This window comes from Macaca thibetana, chromosome 6 (assembly GCF_024542745.1).
Source record: "Macaca thibetana thibetana isolate TM-01 chromosome 6, ASM2454274v1, whole genome shotgun sequence".
Classification (NCBI taxonomy): domain Eukaryota; kingdom Metazoa; phylum Chordata; class Mammalia; order Primates; family Cercopithecidae; genus Macaca; species Macaca thibetana.
In genome coordinates this window covers 25,613,510-25,626,121 of record NC_065583.1, presented here as the reverse complement: position 1 = coordinate 25,626,121, position 12,612 = coordinate 25,613,510, and positions in this window count along the sequence as shown.

Below are 12,612 nucleotides of genomic sequence, written 5' to 3'. Positions count from 1 at the left end.
ATTCAGTTAGGAAAAGAAGAAGTCAAATTGTCCCTGTTTGCAGATGACATGATTGTATATTTAGAAAACCCCATTATCTCAGCCCAAAATCTCCTTAAGCTGATAAGCAACTTCAGCAAAGTCTCAGGATACAAAATTAATGTGCAAAAATCACAAGCATTCTTATACACCAGTAACAGACAAACAGAGAGCCAAATCAGGAATGAACTTCCATTCACAATTGCTTCAAAGAGAATAAAATACCTAGGAATCCAACTTACAAGGGATGTAAAGGACCTCTTCAAGGAGAACTACAAACCACTGCTCAGTGAAATCAAAGAGGACACAAACAAATGGAAGAACATACCATGCTCATGGATAGGAAGAATCAATATCGTGAAAATGGCCATACTGCCCAAGGTAATTTATAGATTCAATGCCATCCCCATCAAGCTACCAATGAGTTTCTTCACAGAATTGGAAAAAACTGCTTTAAAGTTCATATGGAACCAAAAAAGAGCCCGCATCTCCAAGACAATCCTAAGTGAAAAGAACAAAGCTGGAGGCATCATGCTACCTGACTTCAAACTATACTACAAGGCTACAGTAACCAAAACAGCATGGTACTGGTACCAAAACAGAGATATAGACCAATGGAACAGAACAGAGTCCTCAGAAATAATACCACACATCTATGGCCATTTGATCTTTGACAACCTGACAAAAACAATAAATGGGGAAAGGATTCCCTATTTAATAAATGGTGCTGGGAAAATTGGCTAGCCATAAGTAGAAAGCTGAAACTGGATCCTTTCCTTACTCCTTATACGAAAATTAATTCAAGATGGATTGGAGACTTAAATGTTAGACCTAATACCATAAAAATCCTAGAGGAAAACCTAGGTAGTACCATTCAGGACATAGGCATGGGCAAAGATTTCATGTCTAAAACACCAAAAGCAACGGCAGCAAAAGCCAAAATTGACAAATGGGATCTCATTAAACTAAAGAGCTTCTGCACAGCAAAAGACACTACCATCAGAGGGAACAGGCAACCTACAGAATGGGAGAAAATTTTTGCAATCTACTCATCTGACAAAGGGCTAATATCCAGAACCTACAAAGAACTCAAACAAATTTACAAGAAAAATACAAAGAACCCCATCAAAAAGTGGGCAAAGGATATGAACAGACATTTCTCAAAAGAAGACATTCATACAGCCAACAGACACATGAAAAAATGCTCATCATCACTGGCCATCAGAGAAATGCAAATCAAAACCACAATGAGATACCATCTCACACCAGTTAGAATGGCAATCATTAAAAAGTCAGGAAACAACAGGTGCTGGAGAGGATGTGGAGAAATAGGAACACTTTTACACTGTTGGTGGGAGTGTAAACTAGTTCAACCATTATGGAAAACAGTATGGCGATTCCTCAAGGATCTAGAACTAGATGTACCATATGACCCAGCCATCCCATTACTGGGTATATACCCAAAGGATTATAAATTATGCTGCTATAAAGACACATGCACACATATGTTTATTGCAGCACTATTCACAATAGCAAAGACTTGGAATCAACCCAAATGTCCATCAGTGACAGACTGGATTAAGAAAATGTGGCACATATACACCATGGAATACTATGCAGCCATAAAAAAGGATGAGTTTGTGTCCTTTGTAGGGACTTGGATGCAGCTGGAATCCATCATTCTTAGCAAACTATCACAAGAACAGAAAACCAAACACCGCATGTTCTCACTCATAGGTGGGAACTGAACAATGAGATCACTCGGACTCAGGAAGGGGAACATCACACACCGGGGCCTATGATGGGGAGGGGGGAGGGGGTAGGGATTGCATTGGGAGTTATACCTGATATAAATGACTAGTTGATGGGTGCAGCACAGCAACATGGCACAAGTATACATATGTAACAAACCTGCACGTTATGCACATGTACCCTACAACTTAAAGTATAATAATAATAAATAAATTTAAAAAAAAATTGCAAATGTGGCTTATATTATATGATGTCCTCAAGGTGCACTCAATAAATGCTTTCTCTATGAAATGTTGAAGGAAGAGACAACATTTGGTCTACAAGATTGTGAAAGTTAGTGGGGAAAGCAGACGCAGAGAAAACTCACTTTTTTGCATTTCCATCCAAGTTGTCTGGCCTCTAGTACCTCTCTTGATCTTTGAGTAAGTTTTCTGGATTCTTCCTCTACCTTTTTTGTAGGCTGGACTATATTAGCTTTTTTAATGAATCACTGTGGCTGAGAATTCAAAATGCTCCAGTTATGGTTCCTGGAAAAACTCTATTTTAGATAGTATATTGATTCCCACAGTGTTTCCCTGTAATAATTTTTCTGTGATATTAATTTTTTTATAAGGATGAAGAGGCCAGACACAGTGGCTCATGCCTGTAATCCCAACACTTTGGGAGGCTGAGGCGGGCAGATTGCCTGAGCTTAGGAGTTCGCAACCAGCCTGGGCAAAATGGTGAAACCCCGTTTCTATTAAAATACAAAAAATTAGCTGGGCATGGCGGCATACACCTGTAGTCCCAGCTACTCGGGAGGCTGAGGCAGGAGAATTGCTTGAACTTGGGAGGCAGAGGTTGCAGTGAACCGAGATCATGTCACTGCACTCCAGCCTGGACGACAGAGTGAGACTGCATCTCACAAAAAAAAAAAAAAAAAAAAAAAAAGCTGAAGAAAGCTATGGTCAAATAAGTTGAGGAAACATTGTATTGGGGTAGATTATACTGGAGTAACAAATTATTTTCCATATTTCAGTGGCTTAACTTGAAGAAGGTTTCTTTGTTGCTTATCCAAAGTCCAATAGTAGTGGGAGGACTTTCCAGAGCAGCTGGCTTCCATGTGGTGGTTTAGTGATCCTCATCACTTCCATGATATGGGTCTACCATTGTATCAGCATGGCGTTCACGATCTCCCCATAGGAAACGAGAAGGCTGGGAGGTCACACAGAAGCTTTCCTCTGCCTCAGCATGAAAGTGGCCCATGAGTCTTCCACTCTAATCTCATTGGTTGGAGCAAGTCATAAGGTCCTGACTAATGACAAGGAGCTGAGAATCTTCTATTTGCTCAGGAAAGGTATGAAAACTCAGATGTGAGTGAGCACTAACAATCCCTACCACTGTTATTCAAATTGTATTATATTTTTATGATTGCAAGACTTTGTTGGAGCTTTAGACCTGGTAACATACTTTGTCTTCAAGATGGGTCCATCCTTTGTAGTTTTACCCAGATTCATCTGCTCATAGAACTCTTTCTTCATGGAGTGTCTTAAAGCACTACTTATTCTATGGGTCTATTTTGATAAACATGAGATATTTTCTACATTTTCTTTCTCACTGCAGCTATAAGCATCATATTTCCTAATCTCCTCGGTGGTATTAGGTTGTATTATTTTGTTAACCTTTATTATAATGGAAATTGCTGTAAGTATGCTGTTTACCACTCTGATTCGTAGACTAATCTCAATGTCGGCAAAGAGCACATTCAGAAAAGCAAAACACTGTTGGAATATAGCAGAAGTGATTCCTGGGTGAGAAGAAAGAATTGCCATCTGGTGGTAGTTTTGTTCATGCTGTTTAAACAGTCCATTGTCCCTTTATTTTAAAAGTATAGGAGATGAAAATATTATCACTTATGTGAAATAACAGCTGTCACCAAGTTTCTTTGAGCCACGAGGTGACATCATTATCTATAAAGTGAGTGCCAGAAATGGTGGCTCTAGTCAGCTATTGTTAGATCAAATTTAGTTAGACTTTCAATTTACCAAAGAACAGCCACTGAATTATTGATAAATGCAAGGCTCATTGCCAGACTCTGGGGAAGATAGAAATATGCAACTTAGTATTGTGGGTGGTATGCAGCAGAAAATACTTGCTGTTAGATTGACAACAAATATCAGGCAACATATTTATTGAGAATGTACTTTGTGCCCCAGATACAGTGTTAGAGAGCAAGAAATGGACATTACACTAATTATCATCAATGTTACAGTGTATTGGAGACAATCAAATAATTGCAGTTATGAGTATATGAAAACAACCTCAGATAAATGTTCTGAGGGAAGTGGATGCATAAAATCCTATCACAAAGAGTCTGCTGGATAGTAGGGGTATGAGACTTAGTCTGACCTCTCAGGAGGAGAAGGAACCCCAATCTTAGAACTGGTAGGGGACAAAGCCAGAATTTAAATTCATTTCTGTGTGACTTGAAGTACTTTCAATTATACAAGTTCATCTTTTTATATGAAAGCATTATTTGAGCCCAAACTATTCAAGAATTTTGTCATTGGGAACATGTAAGTAAAATTTGTTAAATTTAATCGTCAGCTTCCTGGTAGTATCAAGCCCAATTCACAACTGATACCAAGATTAATGTTACTTTGTCCTCCCTAGTGCCTGGGTTCTATTCACGTTCCCCAGGTAATCCCTCAAATTAGGCAGTTGTAAGAGAGTCCATAGATCATGGGATATGGGTCTTTGGGAAAAATCTGACTGATTGCTTACACCAGGAGTTGGGAAACTTTTTATTAAGGGCCAAATAGTAAATATCTATTAAACATTGCCAGCCATGCCTCTGTCATGACTCAGCTCTGTCATTGTAGCACCAAAATGATGAAAAATATATGAATGAATTGGTGTTACTGTGTTTCAATAAAACTTTACAAAATCAAGTGGCAGGCAGGACTTGGTCTATAGGTGATAGTTTGCATACTGTTAGCTTAATCCACAATCCCTGAGTAACTTATTTTACCTGCTCTTAACCAGCAGTATTTTTTCTCAAATAAAGAAAGGCATTTTGGTGACATAACTTGGTATTTCAAACAGGGTTAGCAAATGCAAAACACCTTTAGGAATATCAGAAAAGCTTTTTGGCTTTTTCCTCACAAACAATCCTTATTCATTCCTAGTTGATATTCCAAACTCTTCTTCTGGTGTATTATCTATTTGGGGTATTTAAATCCAAGTTGGGCACCAAATTTCTAGAAAGGAAGATACTTTAAGACATACCAGCTTCAATAACTTGGTATGAAGAAAGGGTTTAAAAGTGAATTTTGAATAAATGGAAGGGATTTCTGAGGACCTGCCCACGTGGGCACAAACACAATGGAATAGTGTCAATACAAATATATCTCCTGCTCTGCAACTCTTATGGATCTAACACTGATTCCAATTTTATTAGAAGATGATGACAGTTGAATAGCAGATATCACAATGACTTTTATTCTAGTCTTTTTTTTTTTTAGATGACTAGGGAGGGGGGGTTGGAAAATCACCTTTTAAAATGCTATATATTTCCCAGAAAACCTCACACATGGTAGGTACTAAATATGCTGATTATATATATAAAGAAAAGGATGAATGGTCAAATGAGGGCTAAGACAGATGCTACACTGTTTGTATAGTACATCAGTCTACATTCAATATTTCAAGTTAAAAGGAAATAATTGTACTGCTACTTAATATTAAAATATTTATTTGATAATAAGTTTGGATAATTGTCATTAATAATGTGTGATATAATATTAATCAAGATTAAGGCACTGGCAAGTTCAGTTTCTGTTGAGTACCTGGTCTTTGCTTCCAAGATGGTGCCTTGAACACTGTATACTCATATGTCAGAAGGTGGAAGGACAAAAAAGGGTGGACTCTGTGTGAAGCTTCTTGAATAAGATGTGAATCCTGTTCCTAAAGTCCCACCTTACTTCCTAAAGGTCCCGCCTTTTGAAACTATCGCAATGGCAATTAAGTTTCAACACAGGAATTTTGGAGCAGGACTTCAGCTAATAGCACTCTCTCTAAAGGCAATGGATTTTTACTTCAACATCTTCTGAATCTTGTGCTGTTTCTGGGTTCAATGACTATCATTGTTAGCCATAATGGCAGTATTGAAGACAGGGTAGAATGTGCATTCAGCCCGGAAATAGCCCTTGAACATTACTCTATGAGCCTTTTTCTAAAATCGGCTGGTTTTCTTATGGTTTACCTTTTTTCGTTCAAAAATAAATAGAGAATAATTTAGTAAAGAGCATACACTTTCTAGAGTCAGCCAGAACTGAATTAAAATCGGACTCCTTGAATTAGTCACTTCGTGAACTTGGACCAGTTATTTACCCTCTAATATCTCAATTTCTTCCTGTATAAAATGATAACAACAATTTTTAGCTCAGTGTTTTGATGATGATTAAATTAGTGATCTTAATGCTCTGCCTTAATGAATACTGAAAACTCGGCATGGTATATAGGAATTGGTCAATAATTGCTTGCTATGATGATAAGGATAGTGAGTTCTATTAGTCAGAATATTATTTTTGATTTTCCTATGCTTCTGTATATAATGAAGGCAGTGATCCTAGATGAGCCATTAAAATATTTGTACCACATATTAGGAGAAAGTTATAGAGAAAATTTTTTCTTTGAAAGAGATTTAATATTTTCTCTGAATCACAAGATAAAAATGTAATAATCGTCTTTCACAAGGAAGAAATTACAGCATGATGCCATCTAAACCTACTGTTGCTTGTCAAAGAAAGATTTTCAATGTTCATATTGCTAATTAAAAGACATACCACTCAGCATGAAATCACAAACTGCATCTACTGCTTGTTTAATACATTTTAAGTGTGTGTACTCTGGAGGAAATTTGGGGAAAATTATGAACAAAATCAAACATTTTTCATCTAACTTTTAGGCTTTTATGATTTTTTTAGAGTGCAATTAGAGAATTAATTTATTAAGGTCACCATTCTCAACCTCATCATCTGCTTTGAATTTGAATACAAACAGGTTCTGCATGAGTAGTATCTGATATAATGCTAATCAAGAAAAAGCTGTGTTTAACTGAATATAAAACAGATATAAGCACAGGTTCTGTCTAATGGATTAATAATATAAACAAGGTTGAGGACTAAGTAACAAAAAATGGAGTCAAATACACTTTCAGAACCTGTAGTAATAAAGTTTTATGGTTATTTTTTCTGTAATCAGGAATCTATAGTTAATGGGATGGAATGACACTGACACACACATACACACACAAATACACTCACTCAGTCACTCTTATAGTTGTCTTGTCATCCATCCATTCATTCATTCATTCAAGATATACTTGTGGAGCCTGTTTTTCATTATAAGCCCTGGAGATACTGTAGTAACCAAGATAGATGTGATCTTTCTCCTCACTCTCCAGCTTGCCCTCTAACACGAGAAGATGCTTAGTATCAGGAGAATGAAGTCCAGGGTTGTATGGGCATATTCAGCTGCCAATTCAATTATCTTCTCTCAGAAACAGAATTTAGAAGCCAGCCAGGGAGTAATAAACTAGCAGGAAAAATAGAGAAGAGTAAACAATGATCACTGAACTAACAAAAAGCACAAGTGATGGATCATTTCCCATTTCTGTTCAATATCCATCTTCCACCTCCAGATCTGTTCTCTAGGGCTCTGGCTATGCCAACACAGATTTTTTTAAAATTTCACTTTACCTAATCTTTTTAAAAATTTGCATAGACAATATTTTGTTCATACACTGGAAACTTATAACCTCTTTTCTTTCTGTCTCCAAATCCTGTCTACTCATTAAGCAGCCTTTCTTCCCCCAGAAAGCCTTTGCCAAGCACTCCAGCCCTCATAAACCTACCTCCCTGACCTCCCAATTTCCCACACTGAATAGACATCACGTAATTTTGTGCCCAGCTACTAGTTAAGGTAATGGGGTGCTTAGTTACATTCTACTTTATGTCTTTAGTTTTCTGTTCATTAACCAATCAGGGAAGGGAAAATAGGAATGAGATAGAGTACTTGCTTTCAAGGAGCTTACTATTGATTAGGGGTGATATGTAATATATGCAAATTACCATGGTTGAATTGTTTTCCCCAAAAAGATATGTTGAAGTCCTAGCCTGTAGGATCTAAGAATGTGACCTTATTTGGAAATAGGGTCTTTGCAGATGCAATCAAGTTAAGATGAGGTCATATTGGGTTAGAGTGAGTCCTAATCCAATAATGGCTTAATAATGTTCTTATAAGAGACCCATAGTCATAGGGGAAATGCCAGGTGACGGCAGAGGCAGAGATGCGAGTAGCATGTCTACAAGCCAAGGAAAAGCAAGGATTGCTGGCAGCACCAATGCTAAGAGAAAGGTGGGGCCCTGCCAACACACCAATACCTTGATTCCAGCCTTTAGCCTCCAGAACTGTGACAAAATAAACTTCTGTTATTTTAAATACCCCTAGTTTATGGTCATTTGTTATGGCAGCACTAGTAAACTAAACATTGTGGTAATACCAAGGAAATGAATGGGGGAAAGAACGGGTGAGTTGAATGCTTTGGTTGTTCTGAGAAGGAAGCAGTCATTTCCATAGAGGGTTGTAGGCCTATTGAGAGAAGTTTCGTGGGTGGGTCCTGGGTCTTGAGAGTGAGCAGGGTTGGGACATGTAAGATGCAAAGGAAGAAGAAATTACATGTAGCTTTAGGAAATAGTGCAAATAAAAGTACAAATAGTACAAATAGAAACACTCAGAATATACCATGGATTGTGTCTAGGGAGAATTACACGCTTTAGTTGTACTAGGGCATGTTTTGAGTGAAAAAAGTAGTGGAAGATGAGCCTGAAAAGGTAGATTGGTGCTAGACCATGGGCAGAAGGCCTCCGGTAGCAGCATAAGAAAATCTGTCACCATCTACTCAGTAGCCAGAGACAAGTGGGGCGTAGGCAATGACAGAAGCTTATGTGCTTTGGGGAGACTGATCTGCCAATATTGTATGGAGCAGAAGTTCTCAAGCTGACAAGCTCATCAGGATCCCCTAGAAGGCTTTTTATGACACACATTCCTGTGCTCCATCCTTGGAGTTTCTGATTCGGTTGCTCTTGGTCAAGGATCCAAGAATGTGCATTTCTAACATGTTCTCAGGTGATATTGATGTTGCTAGTCTGAGAACTGCTCTTTGAGAACCACTGGTGTAGACAGACAGGTGCTTGAAAATGAGAAAAGAGGCCTAGAAACCCTTTGGAATGTAATGCAGTGAGTAGGCAGAAGAGAAACAGGAACTGGAGGAGGAGGAGTGGCAATGAGCATGATGGGGAAAGAGGTTCCCCCCAGGCAGGACTTGGCATCTCATCTAATGTAAAGACTGCTTGAGACAGAAGGCAAAAATTTTTTCAGATTTTTGACTCTAGTTATTGTAAGGTTTGCCTTTCATTTCTTGCGTGTTAGTCTCGTTATTCTCACCAAATTAAAAACTCCCGGAGGATAATGTCCATATCATTTGACAGGCTAACATAGTCTAAAATTTATTTCTTTGTATTTGGCATAATAATGGCTAACATCTATCAAGTGTATGATGTATGTCAGGCATTTTGCACGGATTACGTAGTTTAAACTTCAGCACCAATCTGTGAGTTGAATATTATTGTTTGCTTTATAGAGGGGGAGAGTTGAATAATTCAACTGGGCCACATAGTAACTAAGGGGCTTAACCAAGATTTGAGCCAAGTGGTCTGATTCCAGGACCCAGGTCCTAATGCCTACATTATAGCACCTCATTACTGAAGAACTAGGTGCTTATTAGGTGCTAAGTCATCGTATCAATTTATATTCTATGATGAGTCATAGCCATAGAGGAAAATTAGATTATATAGATAGATAATCATAAAAATAAACTCACCCATAAATCTACCATTCCGTGAGAATCACTGCTTACATATCAGTGTATATCTCTTCAGGTTTCCTTCTAGGCCTGCACATGAACACATGTATAGATCCCATTATATGGCTTATGCTGTTTTATAACTTAAAATTTAAAAAAAAAAATCTTTAACAGTATCATGAACAATTTTCTTGTCAATAAATACACTTCTACAATATCAACATTAATGATTATTTGTTTTTCTATTTTATGACTACCATAATTTATTTAACACTTCTTGTTTAGTTAGGCAACTAGAAACATGCCCTGACATTGAGACTCAGCCTGTCTATGGGTTGGATTCTTTTTTTTTTTTTAACTCCTTGAGTATTATTCTGTTGTGGGAAGTCAGGGACCCTGAATGGAGGGACTGGCTGAAGCCGCAGCAGAAGAACATAAATTGTGAAGATTTCATGGACATTTATTAGTTCCCCAAATTATACTTTCATAATTTCTTACGCCTGTCTTTACTGCAATCTCTGAACATAAATTGTGAAGATTTCATGGACATTTATCACTTCCTCAATCAATACTGTTGTGATTTCCTATGCCTGTCTTTAATCTCTTAATCCTATCATCTTCTTCATAAGCTGAGGAGGATGAATGTTGCCTCAGGACCCTGTGATGATTGTGTCAACTGCACAAATTGTTTGCAGAGCATGTGTGTTTGAACAATACGAAATCTGGGCATCTTAAAAAAAGAACAAGATAACAGCGATGTTCAAGGAACAAAGGAAGTAGCCTAGAACTAGCTGCCAGTGAGCCGGACAGAACAGAGCCATATTTTTCCTCTTTCAAAAGCAAATAGGAGAAATATCACTGAATTCTTTTTCTCAGCAAGAAACATCCCTGAGAAAGAGAATGCGCCCCTGAGGGCAGGCCTATGAACGGCCCCCTTAGAAGCATGCTGTCTTTTAGGGTCAAAGCCAAAGGGATGACATAAGCCCCGGTCTCCTGTAGTGCTCCCAGGCTTATTAGGACAGGGAAATTCCTGCCTAATAAATTTTGGTCAGGCGGGTTGTCTGCTCTCAAACCCTGTCTCCTGATAAGATATTATCAATGACAATGCGTGCTTGAAACTTCATCAACAATTTTAATTTTGCCCCATCCGTTGGTCCTGTGATCTCACCCTGCCTCCACTTGCTTTGTGATGTTTTATTACCTTGTGAAGTATGTGATCTCTGTGACCCACACCCTACTCATGCACTCCCTCCGCTTTTGAAAATTGCTAATAAAAACTTGCTTTTACAGCTCGAGAACATCACGGATCCTGCCAACATGTGATGTCTACCCCAGACACCCAGCTTTAAATTTCTCTCTCTTGTACTCTTTCCCTTTATTTCTCAAACCAGCTGAGACACCTAGGAAATAGAAAAGAACCCACGTAACCATCGGGAGCATGTTCTCCCCATATTATTCAAATTTATTTCTGGCTTGAAATGAAAGAATCAACTTTTAGATACATTGTCAATCGAAGGGTAAAAGTGTTTCATAGCCAAATACAACCTAGCACCAGGCAGAAGCTCAAATTTGGGGCATAGCACAGTGACTCACACCTGTAATTGTAGCACTTTGGGAAGTTGAGGCAGAAGGATCTCTTAAGCCTGGACAACCTAAGGAGACCCTATCTCTATACAAAAATTAAAATAAAAACATTACCAGGTATGGTGGCACACACCTGTGATCCCAGTCACTCAGGAGGCTGAGGCAGGAGGATCATTTGAGCCTTGGAGGTCAAGGCTGCAGAGAGCTGTGATCACACCACCATACTCCAGCCTGGGTGACAGAGTGAGACATTGTCTCAAAAATAGTAAAATTAAAAATAGAATACCTTATTAAAAAAGAAAAAGAAGCTCAAATTTGAATGTGTCTTCATTCTATAGTACTTGTTGAGATCCTTGTGAATTGATGCCTTCAGGAACCATGGCCTCCTGAACCAAACTTCAACAAATCTAATAATTTTTAAAAAATTAATATATTTAGGGGATACAAGTGCAGATTTCTTACATACATGTACTGCATAATAGTAAGGTTTGTGTTTCTAGTGTACCTGTCACCCAAATAGTGAACACTGCACTTAATAGGTAATTTTTTTAGCCCTCACCTTCCTCCCACCCTCTCACATTTTGGAGTCCTCAGTTTCTATTTTTTCCTTCTATATGTCTGTGTGTACCCACTGTTTTGCCCCCACTTATAAGTGAGAACATGCAGTATTTGACTTTCTGTTCCTGAGTTATCTCACTGAGGGTAAGTGAAATAATAATCCATGGATGGATTCTTAACCTGAGGTGTAGACCTTGAACTTTGAATTTGTTGGAAGTGATAAAAGTCATCCAGTTAAATTCTCGCCTTTAATGGAGGAGAAAGCCAAGGCCCAGGGAGGTAAAGTAGCTTTTTCACACTTGCAAATTAGAAACTAAGACTATTGTTTGCTCCCTCAACCATTCAACAAATATTAGTGAAGGCATACTATATGCAATGTCCTTTTCTGTGTGCAGGGAATACAGCAGTGACCAAAATAGACCAAAGACCCTGCCATCACTGGAGTGAGCATATAATGGGGGTTACTGCTAACCTCTTTTTACTGGCACACATTGCCCATTTTGTGTTTGATTTCTTAGATCAAAGATGCCAGCCAAATCAAACTGTTCAATGCAAGACACAATCTTTTCCTCGCAGACTTTCTACCAAGGGAAAACTGTGTCTTGCTAACCAAAATGAACTGCTGAAATACCCTCCAGGGATATTTTTCATCCACTGCCCAGAATATTTAAGTATGCCCTGCCAATTTTTAATAGTCCCCCTCTCCTACCCCACCCTTCACACTTGAAGAAACACTTTCTGTCTCCTACAAAAGACTCCAGTCAAGCAGAAGAATGTTTCTTTCGTTTGTCCAT